Source organism: Lissotriton helveticus, chromosome 6 (genome assembly GCF_964261635.1).
Source record: "Lissotriton helveticus chromosome 6, aLisHel1.1, whole genome shotgun sequence".
Taxonomy (NCBI): domain Eukaryota; kingdom Metazoa; phylum Chordata; class Amphibia; order Caudata; family Salamandridae; genus Lissotriton; species Lissotriton helveticus.
This window is the reverse complement of record NC_136067.1, coordinates 1,098,037,763-1,098,061,687: the sequence shown is the minus strand read 5'-3', so window position 1 is coordinate 1,098,061,687 and position 23,925 is coordinate 1,098,037,763.

Here is a 23,925-nt window from a genome sequence, read left to right as displayed (position 1 = left end):
CACTCGGGCAGAAGACCACGCCCACATGAGCGGGTTGTTCTAATAAAGAGCAGGTGTCATACAATCTGTTTGCTGTTTCCAGTATGTCAAGGCTTGTGATCAAGAACGAACAGTTTGAACGCGTTAAGCCGCTATACAAGATCAAGAGAAGGAGGCGGATTGATGTTCAGCGCCTCAATCCAGGGAGAATACTTTTCGAGTGGGCATCCTCTCAGGGGCACCCTGACTTGTTTGTATATATATATATATATATATATATATATATATATATATATATATATATTACCTACTGGCGGTCGCCAGTAGGTATATATAGTTAGGATTTTTTCTCTATGGGTTTTTTGAAAATTCTATGTCTAATAACTTTGGCGTTTGTGGACGGAATTGGCTGAAATTTTCAGGAAAATGGCATATTTTGTTTCTGAGAAGCCCCTGAAAATTGGGGGGGGGTTCGTCCAGGGGGGGTTGAGAAAAAAGGGGGGTCCCAAAACGTGTTTTTAACATTGAGTTTTCCATAGGGCGGTTGGCCTCACTTTTAGCCCGAACGGCTGAATGGATTTGCACGAAACTTGGCAAAATTGTAGAGACTGGTAGCCCGATGTGCCTTTTGTAGGTCTCAATATATGTGCTCCAGTGGATTTTGAGAAATTAACGTTTAAAAAAAGATATATATCTGTAACAGCGGACCGGGCAGCGCTCCAGTTCGCGTACTTTTCGCGCAACGGAGCTTTGTGAAGCGAAGCTGATTGGTTCTCCGGCGTCTGTAAACATTCCAAACAGTCCGTAGCGGCCGCCATCTTGTCTCTCGGTAGGATCGAGAGACAAGCGGAGGCCAAACCGAAGGGGCAAATGACCATAAGGGGGCATAGTAGATCCTCCCTGACCGTTTAGGTTTGATGTGGAGGTTTTAAAAGGGCCCCGCGGGGCAAAAAAAAAAAAAAATAATAATAATCCAACAGCTGAATGGATTTGCACGAAACTTGGCAAAATTGTAGGGACTGGTAGCCCGATGTGCCTTTGCTAGATCTCAATATATGTGCTCCAGTGGATTTTGAGAAATTAACGTTCAAAAAAAGATACATATCTGTAACAGCGCACCGCTTCGCGTACTTTTCGCGTTACGGAGCTTTGCGAAGCGAAGCTGATTGGCTCTCCGGTGTCTGTAAACATTCCAAACAGTCCGTAGCGGCCGCCATCTTGTCTCTCGGTAGGATCGAGAGACAAGAGGAGGCCAAAGCGAAGGGGCAAATGACCATAAGGGGGCATAGTAGATCCTCGCTGACCCCCTAGGTTTGATGTGGAGGTTTTAAAAGGGCCCCGCGGGGCAAAAAAATAAAATAATAATAATAATCGAACAGCTGAATGGATTTGCACGAAACTTGGTAAAATATTAGGGACTGGTAGCCCGATGTGCCTTTGCTAGGTCTCAATATATGTGCTTCAGTGCATTTTGAGAAATTAACGTTCAAAAACAAGATATATATCTGTAACAGCGCTCCGCTTCGCGGAGATAAAATTATATCTGTATTACCTAGCTGTTGCTAACACCAGTTAGCGACGGCTAGTAGGAGATAGCGACCATCTTGGGCCCCACTTTGCATGTGAGTGATATTTATCACTAATGACATGCAAAGTGGGCATGCCAAGATGTTAGCGACTGGAAACAGTCGCTAACATCGCTATCTCCTATTATCAACTTTTGGAAATATTCGAGATAAGCGCGAATATCTCCAAAAAGTAACAGCTGCCCTGAGCAGTTCTTAGCCATGTTATCCAATGGGAGGTGGATAACATGGCTAAGAGCATTAGCTCGGTAATGCATGAATATCGCTGAGTTTTCAGCGATATTAATGCATTGCGGTCGTTTTTTATCGTATTTGCAATAAACCTTGATAATAGCAAGGTTTATCTGCGATAATTTCTGACGGTAAAAAAATCGTTGCTAAGCATCGTTAGGGATAAATATCGCTTAACTTTGGTAATATGCCCCAACGTCTGTTAACGTTCGATTCGAAGGAAATCAGGAAGTGTTGAAAAACATTGTCTGCGCCATCTTGTCTTTTTTCAAATGCCACACTTTTGTCGTGCACGGCAGCCATTTTAGATGCCTTGACCAGACCCACTCTGTGCACGCTGTCGATCCTTAGCATGGCTCCCCACCCTCGCAAGCATCTCCCCCAGGCAGTGGTCACCCCCGCTCTCTGTCTTATGCATGGGTAATAAACCTCCCCCCATCTGCGCTGCTCTTCCCTGAGAATCATACCCTGTGCCTGCCCGACACCTCCCTTTCGCCCTATTCACTACCGCACCCTCTGACACTCCTTTTCCTCTGTGTCCGATTGTCCAGGCTGGTCCTAGGGTATCAGCTAGCCCTGCAGATGTAGTTTATGGCCACAGCTGTAAAGAATCACCCCTCTTCAAAGGAGTTATAGTAGATCAAGGCCCACACTCGATGAGATCCGTCACAGCAGAAGCGTTGCTATTATCTGAAAACCATCCTGTATTGTGATTGGGGAGGGGACCGAGCCTGAAGCGGAAGATTCCAGGGATGACTCTTTGTACATCAAAGTTTTTACAATTATGTGTCACATTAAAAATATATAGCACTCCGACAAAGTAGTAAGATTATAAAACTTTAATAATTTATAAATATATACAAGAAAACAAAAATAGTAATAACATATAAACATTTTTAGGGAAAAACAACGAAGTAGCGGTCGGCTGTGCGAATAGTCCCAACGCAGCACAACGTCCAGATTTCCGGCGTGGGGCGTCGCGGGGGGTGGGTCATCAGTAGCAAACTGTTGTGCGAATAGTTCCAAGGCAGCAGAACGCGCTGAAATCTAGATGACACGAAAGTTATGTCTAGTAAGTTGCCACCCAGCAAATAACGGCGTGGGGCGTCGCGGGGGGTGGGTCATCAGTAGCAAACTGTTGTGCGAATAGTTCCAAGGCAGCAGAACGATGGCACCAAGGTGATGTCCAGTAAGTTGCCGCACTGGTTTTGGTATCCTACAATGCTGCTCCGAATAACGGCGTGGGGCGCCCCGGGGGAGGCGGCGTGAACGGGCCTCTCCAGGTGGAGTCTCGTCTGTTGTAGTGGGGCACCCCTTTACCGTTTCAGTTGCCATTCCGTCCGCTTTTGGTCCACTGTGTCAAAATCCGCCATTCAGCTGAGTTGCGCCCACTCTTGCGGTGCAGCGATAGGCGGCTGCCACAGGACTCTCAAAATGGCGGCAGGCTCTTTCCTTTTTGGGCCTGGTCCACTGAAATGGCCCTGGGACACCTTGGAAATCGGACGCTTGTCTGCTAGGTCTTGGACCCCATTCTCGAAAGCGTCCCCTCCGCCTTGAGAATTCATCAAAAGTTTTGGGGGCCCCGACTCCTGCAGGCTTCTGGTGGGGAGCGGCTGCCATGATTGCTCGCGGAATGACCACAACGGAGCTACGAGATGGTGGTGCTCTCATGCTGACGCCAGCTTCAGTCTGAAACATCCAGAAACAAGGTGGGGCTTTCATCGTTTGGGGAAAAAAAAAAGTTTTCATCCAATGAAAAGTGTTGTTTTTAGGTCATATGATCAAGCCTTCCATCATTAGGAAACCAAAAGTAAAATGAACCAATGAAAAGTTTTATAAACAAGTCACATGACCTGTTATGCGGCATAGGGTATAAAATGCGGAGAAAATACGTTGGCACGTGAGGCGGCGTCAGTAGCGGACCGATGTGCGAATAGGCCGAAGGCAACACAACGCGCCAAGATCCGGATGGCACCGAGGTGGTGTCCAGCAAGTTGCCGCACTGGTGTGGCCATCCTACAATGCTGCGCCGAAAGTCGGTGTGGGGCGCCCCGTTGGCCTGTGAGTTCGCGTCAGTCAGTGGGGGCTGTTTGAGGATCTGACTGCATTGGAAAGCAATGTGATGCTGTGCGTCGCCCCCAAGATGAGGCGGCGTCAGTAGCGGACCGATGTGCGAATAGGCCGTAGGCAGCACAACGCGCCAAGATCCGGATGGCACCGAGGTGGTGTCTAGTAAGTTGTCGCACTTCTGTGGCCATCCTACAATGTTGAAAGTCGGCGTGGGGCGCCCCGTTGGCCTGTGAGATGGCGTCAGTAGCGGACCGATGTGCGAATGGGGCCAAAGGCAGCGCAACAATATTTTCTGATTTGAAGACACCACAAGGCGCTGAGATGCCAAGATCCGGATGGCACCGAGGTGGTGTCTAGCAAGTTGTGGCACTGGTGTGGCCATCGTACAATGGTAAAAGTTGGCGTGGGGCGCCCTGTTGGCCTGTGAGATGGTGTCAGTAGCGGACTGATGTGCGAATGGGGCCAAAGGCAGCGCAACAATATTTTCTGACTGACACCACAAGGCGCTGAGATGCCAAGATCCGGATGGCACCGAGGTGATGTCTAAGTTGCGGACTGATGTGCGAATGGGGCCAAAGGCAGCGTAACAATATTTTCTGTATGGAAGATACCACTAGGCGTTGAGATGCCAAGATTCGGAGGGCACCGAGGTGATGTCTAGCAAGTTGCTGTACTGGTGTGGTCATCCTACAATGCTGAAACTCGGCGTGGGTCGCCCCATTAGCCTGTGAGATGGCGTCAGTAGCGGACCGATGTGCGAATAGGCCGAAGGCAGCACAACGCGCCAAGATCCGGATGTCACCGTGGTGATTTCATAGTTGAGAGGCACTTCATCTGCAGTGGGGCGCCGAGATCCGGATGGCACCGAGGTGATGTCTAGCAAGTTGCTGTACTGGTGTGGTCATCCTACAATGCTGAAAGTCGGCGTGGGGCGCCCCATTAGCCTGTGAGATGGCGTCAGTAGCGGACTGATGTGCGAATGGGGCCAAAGGCAGCGCAACAATATTTTCTGAAGAGAAGACACCAAAAGGAGCTGACATTCCAAGATCCGGATGGCACCGAGGTGGTGTCTAGCAAGCTATGCAGTTGAGTTGTGTGCGCACTTGCGGCGAATAGGTCGAAGGCAGCATAACAATGTTTTCTGAATAGAAGACACCACAAGGCGTTGAGATTCGGTTACCACCGAGGTGATGTGTAGCAAGTTGCCGCACTGGTGTGGCCATCCTACAATACTGCTCCGAATAACGGCGTGGGGTGCCCGAGGGGGGGGGGGGGGAGGCGGCGTGAATGGGCCTTCCTAGGTGGAGGCTCGTCTGCTGTAGTGGGGCGCCCCTTTACCGTTTCAGTTGCCATTCAGCTGAGTTTCGGCTGCTCTTGATGCTACAGCGACAGGCGGCTGCAAGAGGACTCTCAAAATGGCGGCCTGTTCTTTGGATTTGGGCCTGGTCCACTAAAAAAGCCCTGGGACACCTTAGAACTCGGACGCTCGATTTTTTTTTCCTTTCCTGTACATGCAAAAAAAGGTAAATGCCCGGTACGTTACACGCTTCATCTGCCACGATGAACTCTCCAGAGGAACCGAAAAAAAATATAGTTGTGGTAACTATACCATGCATCGTCATATGGAGAGGTGGCACCAATTAATTATAGTGCTGCATAAAAGAGAGATTTGGAGGAGAACCCCTGACCTGCTAGTACATTCATCAAAGAAGTGGCACTGAGAGCTTCAGAGGCAAGGGAAACGGTCCCAAATATTTAGAAGAACTTTGGAAAGATTAAAATGACATGTTTAGATTGTGGCAAATTAATTTCATGTGGACAGATGAGTGTTACTCTAATAAATACAGCATATGAACATCATCATAGTCGATGGTTGGTAGAGACATTTTGACTATATCCTGGACCTGCCCGTCCTCGCCCAAAATGGCGCCGGAATAAATGGGACTCGTAACTCCTTGTTGTGTACTGGTTGCAGAACCTTGAAATCACGAGATACGTATGCAGTTTTGAAGCACATGGCGGGCGGGGACGAGAATTGATTGAATATTTCGACATCCCTATTGATATTAAGTTCTGATGTGTTATTGATTACTGTACTGTTGAAAGTTCGAATTAACGTCACCCATGGTACTTGCCCGCAAATGTATATCTAGATAATTTTATTGTAACTGGCCCTGTCGTATTTTAATTATAAAATGTACGTCCACCGATTCCGTAACTGTTAGACACCTTAGTTCTTGCAACCTAATGGCCCGCCCGTTACGTTCCTCTACAGTGTAAATGTCTATTCATCATATACGATTACAGTTTGCTCCGTGGCAGGCCCACGTGGTTATAGGCTCGTATTTGTATAATGAAATTTTCACAATAAAGGTTTTTAAAAGAAAACATGGTAGTAGTATATACATTGGTAAAGTTTTTAATAATAGTCACTGTTTTAGAATCATTAAAAGGCAAGTGAAATAAAGCAGACCAATTACATGAAGGGTAAAAGGTATAATACGAAGGAACGCAGTAAAGATAAATGGTCAAGGGCTGTTGTGTTTTCTATTCCTGCAACATAAAGTGATCGATAAGAATCTCATATTCAGGCGTATCGGCGACTAAGACAGCAGGCCGACCCTCTTTTGCTCAACGGCTCCGTCATGGGACGAAGAAACGCTCTTTTTCTCGAAAAAAGAATATATTTTACTTGCAGGACAGTTGTAAAATTTCCGGGAAAGTACATTAGCCTGGAACATTATAACATATATTTAAGAAAAAATAATGTTCGGAAGTAATGAAAAGCGTAATTTTTAGGTCATATGACCAAGCCTTTCATCATTACAATAAGAAAAGTAAAATGAACCAATGAAAAGTTTTATTAACAAGTCACATGACTTGTTATGCTTACGTTACGCGCTGCGCGCCCCGGATGACTTCCGGATGCGCTAACGCGGCGCGTCATATGACGCATTACGCGACAACGCAGGTCCAGAATATAGTCAAAATGTCTCCACCAACCAGCGGTCGGAACACAACCCCTTTCAGCAGGCTAAATAGTTCTGTTAAATGACAACAGAAGGGACAGGCAACAAGAACCATCAGTCAAAGAGGGGAGGGCTAGTTCTTCTCTACCGGGTTACATTGGGGCGCTACCGGAACTGATCGAATTGGTAGTCTACAGTGTTTCTGGATGTTTCAGACTGAAGCTGGGGTTAGCATGAGAGCAGCACCATTTCGTAGCTCCGTCGTGGCCATTCCGCAACCAATCATGGCAGCCGCTCTTTATCGTTATTTTGGGCGGGGTGGGTGGCGGAGCCGAGCTGTTTTGCAGCCATCATTGTGTGGAGTTCAGTTCATCTCACTAGTTTTGTATTTGTCATGAGGGGTTGTTCCTAATGTTTCTATTTTAGCGAGGTCAAAAAGAGATCCCATTAGTGGCCTACTGATTTTGCTCGATTCCTTTTCTTTTTTTTACACGATTTTTCGTTATCTGCAAAGACTAAACAGAGTATTGCGACTCTGTGTTTGTTTGTAAATAGAGAATGAACCAAAGAGAACTAATTCTAAAACAGTAAATACTTGGATAACAATCAATCAAATGGAGAGAGAAGCAGGCATGACGGATTACAACGGGGGCAAAGGCCTGCGTTAACTACCTTTCACTATCTGCAAAGAGAGAGTACTCCTAATAGAAATGAGGGGGGGGGGCACCATTCAAAGCAGATCAGTGTGCATAAACACGAAAATGTTTTCACTTACCACGTACTTGACATTCGACAGCTTATGATATTTGCTATTAAAAAACCATTGAAATTCACTGAAAAAACCATAGGTTATAGACCATATATAGTTAGGAATTAGCATTTACAAAACCTTGAAAATTCACTGAAAAAACCATAGGTTATAGACCATATATAGTTAGGAATTAGCATTTAAAAAACCTTATTTTACTCACACAAAACCATTGAAATTCCATATATAGTTAGTTGCACTAACTATATATCGCGCACCCGCAATCCACTGCTGATCATGTCACATATTACATCATTCATGACATGGTCAGTGACATCACTGATGACATCACTGATGACATCTCAAATGACATCACTGATGACATCACTGATGACATCTCATTTGACATCAATGACCACATCACTGATGATATCATTCATGTGACAATACAATGCATCTCCTCACATTTTAATATAACCTCTGTTTCACCCAGTGTTAAATACAGAGTATAATTTTTGAAACCATTGACACACCAATACTAGTTACTACATATGTACTCACTGATTCCTACGTCTACACACACATTCACTCATTCACCCATACAATCATTCATACATACAATCACTCATCTTTACCACACTATCATATGCACTCATACACCTATACAGACACTCACACTCTGCCACTCATCCATGGAGTTACTCACACACCTAGTCAGTCCTGTAAAGAATCAATCACACTTCCATTTTCTTGTCTATACAGTTAAACATAGAGCACCTTACATTTTCAAACATATACTAACACATACTTACCTTGTTATACAATCATTGATTATAAGTACACATTGATCTGCACAGAGTCACACACCTCCCAGCCAGCCACACACACACTCAGTCTCCCATACAAATACTTGGACAATCAATCAATAACCCATATAGTTACTCATATAGCTACTGATCAACACATGCAGCAGTTTACAGAACAACAGACATAATGATGCACAAATTAAGACAGTTTAGTCACTAACCCATGCACTCAGTGAGACACATTTAATCACTCACTCATACAGTCAGTCATGCACCTACTAAATCCTTCGTCCAGACACTTATACATCCACTCATTCTTCAATATGTAAGACATATTTAAACTTTACAGAAACATAAAATCACTGGATGTTGTTATCAGTGATGTCATCAGTGATGTCATTTGAGATGTCATCAGTGATGTCATCAGTGATGTCACTGACCATGTCATGAATGATGTAATATGTGACATGATCAGCAGTGGATTGCGGGTGCGCGATATATAGTTAGTGCAACTAACTATATATGGAATTTCAATGGTTTTGTGTGAGTAAAATAAGGTTTTTTAAATGCTAATTCCTAACTATATATGGTCTATAACCTATGGTTTTTTCAGTGAATTTTCAAGGTTTTGTAAATGCTAATTCCTAACTATATATGGTCTATAACCTATGGTTTTTTCAGTGAATATATATATATATATATATAATTTCCAATCCTGGATCACAACATTCAAAAATAGGCGCTGTCACCGTGGGATCAGTTTCTCAAGGAAAAGTTTTCTTTATTCCTTTCAGATGGTTTGACGCGTTTCGGCGGCAGAACCGCCTTGCTCACAAGAGTTTACACAAACAGTGATAGTGCATTATATACAAAGATAACAGTGATTGGTTCGGTGGTGGAAGAGCGTGTTGCCATGACAACTTCCTGACATATAGGCATGGAAGAGTTAAGTTTCCCAACATGCGATGAGTCATGTGTACTCATGAAGTCTGTCTTCCGAATTCGTATAGCATGGTGACACATATTAGGTTTGGACTGTGCATAGTTGTTCGAACATATGGTCCTGTGTAGTTACTTAAATTAATAAAACGTTATACATGTTGATTAGCACATTGTGTATAAGTCAAATAATAACGTCATGGCATGTTCAAAGTAAAACGGCATGGAAGTAAAATGAAGGTGAAAAACCTGTGAATGTAGAGCTTTGTGTGGCACGAATGCAGCAGTGTAATCAAATTGGTAACCACGATAAATAGACACACCATACATATACAATGGTAGCACATTGTTGCCCAGATGTTTGCCGGTCAATATTGCGAAAATGTCTCTTGCTGAAATATTGCATTCATGAGCACATAAATGCGCAGTCAGTGTTCTGTCGGTCTGGCCGATATAGAGGAAATGAAGGAAATCCTTTACATATTCGACTACTGTATAATAGTAGTTGTCTAATTAAGCCAAAAACTGAATTAAGGGACTAGTGCCCATGCAAGACCCTGTGCAATGGTTCTACCATTCAACATATCTATCTAAATGGCAGTGGGCAGGTTCCTGTTAGAAACAGAGTGGTAGCTAGGGGGGTGAGTGGAAACCTGATTTGAAGTGATGCCGTGTTAATTAAAAGACCATCTCTCACCGTGTATTGTTCTTAGTAATGAAAATTAGATCTTACTTGGAGTTAAAACTGTTCTGGAGGAATGGGTTTGTGTTTCGGGGGGGCTGCATAAAGTCTGATGGCGTAATTAAAGTTGCACACTGAGGGCTTCATCAGCGTTCAAGCCATTCGGGGCCTTGGAATCGAGTAAAAGAATATATCTTGATTCTAGTCTCCTTAGTGCTAGTTGTCTATTTCCACCTCTGATGTTTTTCTTTACACTATCTAGCACAAAGTACTTGATGTTTTCTGCTTTACCTTCGTGATAAGTGTTGATGTGTCGTGCAACCGGGTACGTGGGGTCATCGTTACTAATTGCCCGTAGGTGTTGGAGTATTCTTACATGGACAGGATGAATGGTACTCCCCACGTACTTTTTGTTGCAACTACATTGTAACACATATATAGAAAAGTCTGTTTTACATGAAAAGTTTTCTCAAATATCATGGGGCGTCTTCCTGAATGGGAGCAACTTTGTTGGTATTAACCCCATGCCGACAGGCTTTGCACTTAGTGCATTTGAAAAAGCCTTGTGCGCTTTTCAGCCATGGAGTTTTTCTTGTCTTGCTAGGTATGTTTGACACTATTTCTTCCTTCATTGATTTAGCCCTTCTGAAGGTAAGCTGTGGGACTTTGGCACAGATTTTTCCTAGGGTGGGGTCATTGCGTACTATGGGCCAGTGTCTATAGAGAATTTTACGCAATTGCGTGTGGTAAGCGTTATAGCCCGTAATCATACGTGGTGTCCCTGGGTTTAGGGATGTGGAGAAGTCTTTTGGTGGTTTGAGTATCAGACTTTCCCTGCTTTTTCCATTACATTTTTGTTCCGTTTTCTGGAGTGTCTGGCTGGGGTAGCCTCTGGTACGGAGTCTGTCAAATAATCCCTGTTTGGCTTCTACGTAACTGTCCTGTGTGCTGCAATTACATCTCATCCTGAGACATTCTGTATAGGGAATACTGTTGATTAGACTGGAGGGGTGGAAACTTGAAGCATGCATGATGGTATTTCCTGCAGTAGGTTTCCGATAGGTTCTAGATTGTATCTTGTTATTGGAGACAAATAGCTCCAGATCTAAGAATGTGATAGTGCTTGTGCTAGTTGTGCTGGTAAATTTTAAGTTCAGTTTGTTTTGGTTAAGTTGTTCAGCAAACTCAGCTGCACTTTCCTCACTCCCCTTCCATATCAGAAAAATGTCCTCTATGTAACGACTGTATAGTGCCACATTTTCTGACATTCGTGTGCCATGCGGTCCCATGAGTACTTGCTCCTCCCACCAGCCCATATGCAAATTAGCATAGCTGGGGGCGAAGCAAGTACCCATGGCCGTCCCCTGTGTCTGTTTGTAAAGCAATTTGTTAAACATAAATGTATTATTTTCTAGACACCATTCAGACATCTGTAAAAGCATTTGTGTATGATGATAGTACTCAATGTTTCTTCTCTCTAGGAAATGTTTTAGGGCGTTGGGCCCATCTTTATGTTGGATACTCGTGTACAAACTTTGCACATCTAACGTCATGAAAACATAATCACAATGCCAATTAACATCATATATTTTTCTCAAAAAGTCTCCACTGTACCTTATATAAGAGGGCAAGTTTCTCACAATGGGCTGCAAAAAATGATCTATGAACTTGCTTGTATTTTCAAAGAGTCCCCCGATCGCCGAAATTATGGGCCTCCCAGGGGGACGTGAATCATTTTTGTGCATCTTTGGGATTAAATACAAATGCGGGGTCACAGGATAATTGTTTTTCAAAAATTCAAATTCAAGTTTGCTGATGGTTCCTGCTATTTTCCAGTCATATAGGCATTTGTGGTATTTATCCTGTATGTTTGCAATGTTAGTTGCGCTAATTCTTGTGTAGCAGTCTGTCTGAAAGTTGCAGCAGTGCTTCATTGTTGTACATCTCTTGGGGCCATAGGACCACATTGCCTCCCTTGTCAGACCAACGTACTATGATGTTGTTTCTGTCTTTGATTTTTTTCATGACTTTTTCATATTCCATTCTCTCATTGTGTCGGCTTTTGGTGAAATTATTGCTACTCTCAAGGGAAAGTTCTATTACCCTCTCGGAGAAAATATCAATGTTGTCTTTGGGCATTAAAGGACAGAATGTGGATCTTGGTTTGAACTGAGTTTTTGTAGTTCGTCCTATTCTAAGTCCTGCGTGGTTTGCCGCATTTTGTGTTTCCATAGTTTGTGTTGGCTCCCCAACGTCTAGATCTGCCATTTCTCTTATAAATTCCATGTCCGCTATATTCCAATTGCCTTGAGAGTCATATGTGCTTTCTTCTGTGTTGGGAGTACTAATTTTGTCCTTGGAATTAAAGTAGTATTTGGGTAATTTTAATTTCCTTGTAAATTGATGCAGGTCTATTCGTGTTTGCGTATAATCAGTTTGTTCTTTTGCAGAAAGAGAGGCCAAGTGTCAATATTTCTTCTTCCTGAGATGTCAAAGCCATGTTGGATAGGTTAATGACTGTGTTTTTTTGTTGTTCTATTGCGTCATTCATCGTCTGTTGTTCTTTCTGTATGTTTGGTTTTTCTGTTTTTCTGTTGTTGATTTGTGGTTTTGTTTGCCCTATCTCCTGTTTTTTCGCTTTCTTGACCTTCATATATGGGTTTGTTTGCTCTGTATTCTTGACGTGGTATTCGAGGCCTGAGGGTTTTCAGGCGATCCTCCCGTAAAAAATATATGTATATATATGTATGGGAAAAAAATGATTTTTATTTATATTAAAGATGTATTAATTTTAATGTTATTTAAGTATTTTAAGTATGTTTAAGTTAGTTATATTTATTATTTCATTAATTTAAAATTACTTTTAACTATTTAAAAAATTCGATATTTTGACTATCTATATTTTTTACAACGATATTTTTGATTCAATATTTTTGTACTTGCGTGTTTGGAGATAGGAAGTCGATATTTTGGCATTCTATATTTTTTACTCGATATTTTTGTAGGTCTATATTTTTGCCATCGATATTGTTTCAGTGATCCCTCTGTCAAAGTTGACAGACGTGTCTACTGTTGGAAACCTTGCCCTCCATTGCTATCCTCCATTGTGAATGGATAAAAGTATGCAGCAGATATGATGTGGTGCATAGCTCAGCTGTGAGTGTTGCACCCTTATTCTTTTTGGTTAGCTGACTGGTAAGCACTAGAAAATAACAACAAGAAAATAAATATTTAAAGTACAGAGGGATTGTTTTATTTAAACTATAACCCTGCTAATTTCATCCTAAATGAATGAGCTTTTTATATGCACCAGTTTCTCCTTAGCTGTTTTGATGTGATCCACAACTAGAATCGACCACAAAGGCAGTGAGGAAGTTAGAGCGGGATATACTACTCTTCCATTCGCAAACAGTGGTTGCAAATTGCACACATGATTTTTCCGAATGTAATAGTATTTTTTTTAACCGAATTTTGTACGAATAGATTAGCATACATACTGAATCACAGGAGGTCCAAGAATAAATTCCCTAATTAATATTCATCAGGGAGGTCGCAATTTGTGAGCCCCTGTGCGATCCCCCTGTGATTGACTGCAATCACAGGGATGGTGGTCTGCAAGGGATAGCAGACCACCATCCCTACAATGTCATGCCAAAACGAAAACTTTAGGCCTTATTTATGGAAACTGTTGCTTCGCAGTGGTAATCCTTGATGCAACAGTTTTAACTGTGCCCTCCTTGCGACACGATAGATGTATCATATTTATTGTATGACGCATCATTTTGCAAGGAATGACACAATACGTCAGTTTTACTGACATATCTGTCACCGCAAAACTGACGCATTGCTGGAGTTGTGTCTGTAGCGTGATGCAACTACAGCAATGGGGGGAGGGTCATGGTTATAGCACTGCGTCACCCTTATGCCTGCCATGAGGGAGGTATAAGGATTTGCGCTGTGGCGCCCTAGAAGTGGCGCACTGAAATCTTATAGATTTCACTGCTGAACTTCTATGAGGCTTTCTTGCGTCGGAAGGCCCACCCTGCATGCATAATACCTGACGCAGGTATGATGTTGAGCAGGCCTTTACAAAGAGACGCCTCTGCCTAAATGCATCACTTTGTAAATATGCCGCAACGTGGCAAATTGTTTAAGCTGCTGCTGCTTCACGAAAAGCGGAGAGACGGCGGCGCACAAGTATCACGAGGGGCTTATCAATAAGCCCCTTTGTTTTTTAAAGTCAGCCCATATTTCTTAAAGGAAGCAGTGCTGTTCTCAAAAAAAGCTTTTCTGTTTGGAAAACTTCTAGGTAGGCACGGGTCCCCCCTCATCCTCCGCTCCATGGTAAACAACATGATTACCAAAGAGAAGGGGTCCTAATGGGATCCCTTCCTCTTTATAAATAAGTTACCACCCTAAACAAGGGATCTGCTGTTAGTCATCAATGATTTGAAACCGCAATTAGGGTCCTAAGCCATTGATACCTTCATTTCCAAAGTAGAAATAGGAGGTGGGTGCCCCTTTCACGCACCTGCTATTTGCATTTTGGAAAGGATCACAAAAGGCCTTTAACAAGCTGGAAAGAATGTTCCAAATTGTAAAAGCGCTTTTGTACATTAATGAAAAGCAACAAAGTGATTTTTTAAACACAGGGTTCATAGTCACGAAGTGGCTGCGTACAAGACCCATAGTTCTTTTTGATACGGCTGTAACATTCACTCTCAATTGGAAATATTTTATAGCAGTTCCCAAAACGCAGACTCAAAACGTCACCAGACTGCGGGAAAGTCGAAAGTAATACTGAGCAATACTGAGAACTTTAATTAATTGACTAAAAGATGTGAGAAAATTTCGATTTTCCTAACTTCTTTTACAAAATGCTCTTAATTATCTTAACAGTGTGTGAGCTAAGAAAAATACTTTCCCAAAAATGCCGGAAAATACTCTCCTAGAATGTCTGAAAATGTAAACAACGTATTTAGCGGTGTTTTCTGTCAAACCGCTCTGAGATTTTTAAGAAGAGGTAGAAAACAATATTTTTATTGAAGATTTCATACACATTTTCGCAATATTTAACAACATTATAAAAAACTTTAACTGTATATAAACATTTTGTTATCTATCATTTCGTATGCAAATTCGGATGAAAAGACTGGAGCAATAAGGACTAGGGGCCTCATTTATGAGCCCTTGCGTCACTTTTACGCCGCTGGTGCGTCACTTTTAGTGACGCACCAGTGGAGTAAAAAATGTGCCTTGTTGCACCACATTTACAAAGTGACGCATCTAAGCAGATGCGTCACTTTGTAAACCCCTGCTCTACATTATACCTGCGTCAGGTATAATATATGCAGAGGGGGCGTTCCCCCGCAAAAAGCCTCGTAATATTGACGCAGTGAAATCTATGAGATTTCACTGCGTCACTTTTAGGACGCTGTTGCGTCAAAATCTTGCGCCTGCCTCACAGCAGGCGTAAGACTGACGCAAGCCCTTTCACATGGGGCTTTCCCCATGTGAAAGGACGCATTGCTGGAGTTGCGTCATGTTTGTGACACACCCCAGCAATGCGTGTCTTTTGCGCTTACAGATACGTCAGAAATACTGACGTATCTGTAACTCCTTGCGACATGATGCGTCATACTGTAAATATGATGCATCAATCATGTCGCAAGGAGTGCGCACTGAGAAGTGACACATCGCTGCTTTCACGCAGCGATGCGTCATTTCTCATAAATGAGGCCCTAGGAATTTGTATTTTTAGTGAGTCTAAAGGTCATTGCATTGTTGCTTTGGTCGAGAGGGCTGAATGTCAGCATTCAGAGTAATTTTTAAATCAACAAAAACACCTTTAGCTGTATCACCAGCCATTTCTTTTCTTAAGAAATTCATAATAAAACAAACTTGCACATGGGCTTCTATGAGTCTCCTTCCTCATTTGGTCAGTTCAAATGTCAGTTACAATTTTGCTGCCAATCACCACAACAAACAGCATGGTACACTGGCTCAGACCTCTTCAGACATTGGTTCTTTTCACTGTAAGTGATGGCATGTTTCTTACACATATATGCAAATCCACTTTAAAAGTAGTCCACTTCAGTGCCATGGCTGGTAGGGCAATCACTCCTGCTATTTCTGCTTTCATTTCATGTTTATCTTTAATTTGTTTTGTGATGGGTCCATTTTTCATTTGCAGACATATACATTTTCCATTAAATGGCAGCATTTTTCATTTCCATTACTTTTGCACTTTAAACGCCTACAGCATATGTTTGCAAAAGAACAACATAAAAAAAATCCATACTTGCCGAGGACAGATCTATTGGTTTTACCAATGCGTGTCTTTTTTGGGCGAGTCGATGCAGTCGATGCAGAGATGCACCAGGTCTCTTGTGAACCAGGAAGGTGGATACCTAGAGATCCCCAGTGCAGATACTCTGCTGCCCCAGGCCAGGAACAGGAGCATAAGTCAGGGATAACACTGGCTCCACCACCACCATGCAGAGGTGTTCATGTGGAATGAAGTGCTCTGTGGAAAATAATGGCTCCAGTGCCCCTTTACCCCACTTACAATAGCCAAAGAAACATACTGCATGCCTGGATTGATGAGAACATGGGAGGTGCTTTATTTATAAAAGGACATTAAGTGCAGGGGCTCAGAGATTTTCTTAGGAGCCCATGCGACTTGGTCAATGTCACGGTTGCGAAAAACAAGATTATCTAGTCTTAGTTCAAGTTCATACCTCTTGCTTCCCTCGCCCTACCCTTCCTGACCCTTTATTTCATTCCTTTCATTCCTGTAGGGCATTTTTCATCTCTTCTTTTTCCCTTTCTCACTGTTTTCATGTCTTTCTTTTCCTCCTTCTTTTTCCTTTTTTGTGCCTTTTATCTTGCCTTCTCCGGATCGAAGATTGGAAATAAGAAATAAGTCCTGTCCTAAAAAGCGTGCGTGGGAGCCAACATTCACCTTTTCAAATTAAGCACTGGCAGTATGTTGGTCAGGTAAGCATCACAAGCTCCACAGACGGTTGGCAATGTCGCTAAAGAAGACAGCCTCCAGCGGCTGTCAATTTCTGGAAGAAGAGGTAAAGCCAGGAGGTGGTTGAGATCGCCATGACAGAAGGTGCTCTGAGCGGGAAAAGGGGTTTTGCAGCCCTGAGGAAGAGGAGCAGAAGAGATCAGGGAAGCAGGGGCAGATGGTCCCAGGAGGATGTAGAATTAGAGACACTCTTCTTAAAGCACTCGCTCCCCTCCTGTGCATGATGTAAAAGCAGCCTAAACCCTGTCTTTATAAGCAGAACCTATTTTGTCAAAAAGAGTCATCTAAGTACCAGACATCCGTGTTTGCACAGAAAAGGGATGCTTCACTACTTGCCTGTGATTCATTGAAGGCACGAGAAGTGAACTTCTCTCTCTCTCTCTCTCTCTCTCTCGCTATCTCTCTCTCTCTATATATATATATATATATATATATATATATATATTACGTGATCAAAGTCAATAAACACGCACTCTCAGGGGTCCAAGAAACAAACCAGGAGTTTATTCAACCGCTACGCGTTTCGACACACGGAGTGCCTTGATAGGTGTGATCAAGGCGTGTTGAAACGCGTAGCAGTTGAATAAACTTCTGGTTTGTTTCTTGGACTCCTGAGAGTGTGTGTTTATTGACTTTGGATATGTAATTCAAACGTGCGGTTTGGGTTACAGGCACTTCTACGCGCCAACTGGCAGCAGGACAGATCTCGGCAAAGATCCAACTTGGATGCAATATATATATATATATATATATCTATATATATATATATATATATATATATATATATATATATATATATATACACACATATATATATATTACCTACTGGCGGTCGCCAGTAGGTATATATAGTTAGAATTTTCAAAAATCCCATAGAGAAAAAATCCTATGTCAAATAACTTTGGCGTTTGTGGACGGAATTGGCTGAAATTTTCAGGAAAATGGCACATTTTGTTTCTGAGCAGCCCCTGAAAATTGGGGGGGGGGTTCGTCCAGGGGGGGTCGAGAAAAAAGGGGGGTCCCAAAACGTGTTTTTAACATTGAGTTTTCCATAGGGCGGTTGGCCTCACTTTTAGCCCGAACGGCTGAATGGATTTGCACGAAACTTGGCAAAATTGTAGGGACTGGTAGCCCGATGTGCCTTTTGTAGGTCTCAATATATGTGCTACAGTGGATTTTGAGAAATTAACGTTTAAAAAAAGATATATATCTGTAACAGCGGACCGGGCAGCGCTCCAGTACGCGTACTTTTCGCGCAACGGAGCTTTGTGAAGCGAAGCTGATTGGTTCTCCGGCGTCTGTAAACATTCCAAACAGTCCGTAGCGGCCGCCATCTTGTCTCTCGGTAGGATCGAGAGACAAGAGGAGGCCAAAGCGAAGGGGCAAATGACCATAAGGGGGCATAGTAGATCCTCGCTGACCCCCTAGGTTTGATGTGGAGGTTTTAAAAGGGCCCCGCGGGGCAAAAAAAAAAATAATAATAATAATCGAACGGCTGAATGGATTTGCACGAAACTTGGTAAAATATTAGGGACTGGTAGCCCGATGTGCCTTTGCTAGGTCTCAATATATGTGCTCCAGTGGATTTTGAGAAATTAACGTTCAAAAAAAGATATATATCTGTAACAGCGCTCCGCTTCGCGTAACGGAGGTTTGCGAAGCTGATTGGTCATTCTGTCACTGGGCTATAGTTGGGCTACATCTGGCTGATATTTGGGCTACATTTGTTTTTTTTGTCTCTGGCGGCCATCTTTGGGCTACATTGGGCTACATTGGGCTTCATTGGGCTACATTGGGCTACATTTGGGCTCCAACATATATATAGGCCAATGTAGCCCAATATATATTTTTCAAAGTTAATTTTCGTAAAAACCACCGGAGCATATATCTTGAGACATAGCAAAGGCACATCGGGCTACCAGTCCCTACAATTTTGCCAAGTTTCGTGGAAATCCATTCAGCCGTTCGAGCTAAAAGTGAGTCCAACCGCCCTATGGAAATGAAGGAAATGAATGGGTAATTTGTAATTAGCAAATAGCTCATCGCAAACTAGGAATGGTAAAGAATCGCTATTTATTCCTTAAAGTTCGCTATTTAGGAAATGCAAAAAACTTTGATGATACATATGGCGGTTCATCTCTAACAAGATAAGAAGCATAGGGATAGATTTATGATGACTGGCGCATCACCAGGGATGTGTTAGTCATTCTGTGCCGCTGTTCCGTCACCTATGGTGTGCTGCATTTACAATGCGGCGCATCATGGGGCAAAAACAGCACAGATGCGTGATGTATCTGTGCCGTAAAGGTGGCGCATTGCTGGAGTTGTATCGCAAGTGTGATGAAGCTCCAGCAAGGGTCGGGGGTGCCCCTGTCGCAGGGTTTCTGTTCTCACACAGAACTGTGGACAGAGGATTGGAACCTCGGCGAATTAGGGTGCCCCAAAACTCACCTTAGTAATCAAAAACCCCTTAGCAAGCTAGGTACAGTGTCACATTGGATATAACAAACTCTCAATGTTTAGACAATCCAGAATATGAACTTATAGTACCTCAGGATACGTGGAACTCATGAACAGTCGGTCGTTATATATTTCTTAGAAACCAGAACATGGAGTTAAGAAGAACACATGTGTATTTGAAATGTTTATTTACTAATGCCGTCTTCTCAGGCGTAGTATCTTAGATAATACAAGTACACATATTATCAGTAGCAAAATTACCAGCATAGTTACTAGTACATAAAAAGCGAATGGTGACAGTATGTTAACATGCTGTAAATGAATAAGAGTTAGCAACACTTATAAGCAGCCACGGGCCGTGGAGGGAGTTACGGTGGGGCAGGGAGGCGGGGAGGGGGAGGGGCAGGGTGGAGAGGGCTCCACCCTGCCCCTCCCCCTCCCCGCCTCCCTGCCCCACCGTAACTCCCTCCACGGCCCGCGGCTGCTTATATCTCACCCTCCCTAATACACATATTATATTATTTGCTAAGAAGGTCTGTTTGTGTTGGTTTAGGGCGTGCCCATACTTTAGTGTCTTAGATTTGAAGGAATCACATCAGCATACACCAGCTCTCTCTTCATGTGAACCGCATCAACTGTTGTGTATGTGTGTTCGGCAAAGCAATATAAAACCCGCCTCATGCCCAGAATTGGCAGAAGCTGCACTTATGTTATGAGTATGAAGTCGTGGAGATCAGACCTCATAACAATTCTGTATCGTGTTGTTCTTGAAACTTCAGCACTCGCTGTACAGATATAGTTTAACAAGCAAAGCAGATAGTAGAGCAATAACATATTATTCTCATGTAAACCACGATGAACTACTAGGTTGAAAGCTAAAGCAACAACTAAGTGTCGTGTGCAGAAGTTGCAAAAAAGGAAAAATGGCGTTTAAACCGGTAATGAGCCCATGCTAACTTAACACGGTGTAAAGATATCCAGGACCTAGATGACACCTCCCCATGATCCGGAAACGAACTGAATAAGATAATAGAAGTGCCATCTCATGAGAGCAGATTGCAACTTTATATGTGGACGGTCCGCAAGGTAAAACATTAAAAACTAGGAAAATTTAATGCTAAAGAAAAATAAAACAGCCAAGTACTTTATCGAGTCTTAAGCCAATAGGCAAGCTAAATAATAAAAACTTGACAAATAAGTCAATGAATTGTCAATGAAATGCTAGTACTCAGCATATCAAACATGAAAAAGGTCTATGACATAACTGTGTATGCAAAATAAGCTGCAACAGCCTCCAATAGGAAGTCACCGTCTTCATCCGAAAAGAGTTCAGCCATCCAATTTAAAAGCGGAAAAGAACATACGTGCTCTCCCAGCACCGGATCCTCTATCACCATCAGAGGACAGCTCGGTGGGTTTTCAAGAAAGCTCTGTTCCAAGAAAGACTGTGTTGCCGCCAGTAAATTCCAGGGACCAATTAGTCCATGCATCAATGCCACAGCCATAATCCTTTCGCCAGGACAAACCAACTCGTGAGTAATGATAGGAGTCATCAGCTGATTAAAGTCGACGTCAGGAGAAACCGGTCCGCAGAGACACAAATCAATGGCCCAATCGAAATCACAGGTCAGGCAGTGAAATACAGGCTGGACACAGGTGAAGTAGGAGAATCGAAAAGATAATCCATATGCCGTGCTTAATATCGCCAACGGCATTGTGCCATAATATTCTAGCATGCGATTGCGGAACAGTGTCAGCAGCTGCAGGGCGGGAGCTTGCACAGGAGGGACATCCATATTTAAAAATGTAAAAAAGCACAAGAGCGTCCGCTGGTAATGCAAGTAAAAATGGGAATCCACGAAGCACAGTGGAAAAAAATAGAATGAAAGAAAGCAGGGATGACTCCAAAGATTTTCTCAAATGAAGTCACGAGACCACTGGTAACAACTTTAAAAAAGTGCGCCAGGCCCTTTGTGGAGGACGCGTTAAAGATAGTCCGAACCATCTTGCTGAAATGGAAAGGCGAATCTGTATTGAAAAGGGTCTGCACCTCTGTACGGGTGTTCGCTATGTGAAGCACGAAAGTTTCACGGGCCGAACTCAAGGCCACCTCTCTCTGAGACAAAAGAGCTCTTATTCTTGCCATGCCGTTGAAATCTGCTCCCAAGGTTGGTATTTGTGGCCAGATTGAAAACTCCCTATGTTCATGTGTGGGAGGAAATAGAACATTTCTGCAGCAAATAACCCGTTCACTTACTGTTACGATAAAAGGAATACTTTTAATTAACCCAGAACAATCTTCATTATTGAGCATCAAATAACTACCATTTTCCAACAACTTGAACGTGGGGATGATAGCAGGAACTGGCGTGCCTTGCAACACGCAAGCCATATTTGGTCGGTGTTTGTTGCATGAACCGTGTAACTGTATGTGCCTACACATTAGTGAATGATCTGGCGTCTCAGTGCATTCCTCTCCATTCAGATAAACTTCTTGATCATCTTTGAAACATCTGTATGTGTATGGAGGCGACCAGACCTCATGAAGAAAAGCACTACCTAAAGGTTCATAACGACCTATTGGTATATATTTCATACAATTTGAAAACTTATATAAAGCAAAAGGCAGCGTTATTAAACCGTGGATAAGGCACGTTGCCAAAAAACCCGCAATCCTCTGCTGATGATGTCACTGAGCATGTCATGAATGATGTAATATGTGACATCATCAGCAGTGGATTACGGGTAATAGTATCTCTAGTTTACTCCCCTATAGCTGTCTTTCTTTTAACATAAGTGTCTGTTTCCTTCCCTTATACTTACTGTTCTTTTTTTAAAAAAAAAATTTGGTTCACTTCCGGTTCGCGTACCGGCGAGCGAACTGGGAAGCGAACTACGAGAAATAGAGGTTGGCACAGTTCCAAATATTGTACCAATTTTTTAATAACGGGGAGGTAGTTCTGAAAAGAACTTTTTTTTTATTGTTTTTGTTGTTTTATATTTTTTTTATTATTTTTCTGAACTTTTTTTACTTTTTTTGAATTTTTCTGAACAGTTTTATATTTTTTTGGGTTTTTCTTGCAGGGGGCAATGAAAACGATTCATTGTAAAGGGCTCAACAGGAGCAACAAAACAAAAAAAAAGTATTTATTATTTGGGGCGTTTCGTACAAACTTGCATATGATAGTCAATAGCTCTGTTGATCAGAGTGATGCTTCTTTCTCCGTAGCAAATGAATCCATTGCAATGTACGCAGACGTGTTTTACTTCATGAAATCTCGTTTGAATATTTGGCACCATCTCCCTGCCCTCTGGTCCCGTTACTTCCGGTACAACAGATCTTCTGGCCATAATAGGGAGATTATCTAGGTCGTTACGAAACTGTGCAGCACTGTAGTTGTTAGGATGCCACCTAGTCATATGGCGATGCATTGTGTAGTTTCCGAAACTGTATTTTTTGTCGGTCCCTCTGGACAGTCTATCTTGACATATAAGGCAAGTTACGTATCTTGCATTTACTTTTTTCTGACCTTTGGGAATTTTAAAAAATTGCCAAATGAAGTTTTCTTTCCGGTGAGACGTCCTGGGCTCCTCAGGCAAAAAGTGCCTCTCTTCGTGCTCGTCGTCCTGTTCCTCTTCTTCCTCTTCTTGCTGAATTATAACTTGAGCAGGTGGTCCACTCTTCCTTGGATGTGGTGGAGGTGGTGGGGAAGCACCAGCTGAAGCTACTAAAGAAGCCATTGCTCACTGGTAACAAAGGGTCTTTCTCTCACAATGATGAAAGTCAGAGTGAGGAAAGAAGGAGGGATTTTCATCATTTGGGAAAAACAATAGTTCTCAACCAATGAAAAGTGTTCATTTTAGATTATATGACCTAGTCTTACATCATTAGGAAACCAAAAGTGAAATGAACCAATGAAAAGTGTTATTACCAAGTCACATGACCTGCTGTGTTTACGTTAAGCGCTTTGCAGGGCCTCCCGGTTTGCTTCCAGAAACCTGTGCTTTGCGACTCGGTAAGCGTACCAGTTCGCTAACGTAGCACGTCATATGACGTATCACGCGACAACGCGAAACGTAATGCGGACGGGAGGCGTCACGATGTTGTTTTCTAACGCGGCAGTTGCGGTAAAGAAACGTTTACCGACTCGCGGTCTATTTCGCGGCATCAAGGTCAGCTAACGGGAAGCTTCCCGATTCGCGAAGCGGGAACGAAGAAAAAAAAATATTTTAAAAAAAAATTATTAATAAACATATTAAATATATTTTTGGATTTAAAGAAGAATACATTTTACAGCTACAGATATTAGCTGTTAAAAAACCAATGAAATTCACTGAAAAAACCATAGGTTATAGACCATATATAGTTAGGAATTAGCATTTACAAAACCTTGAAAATTCACTGAAAAAACCATAGGT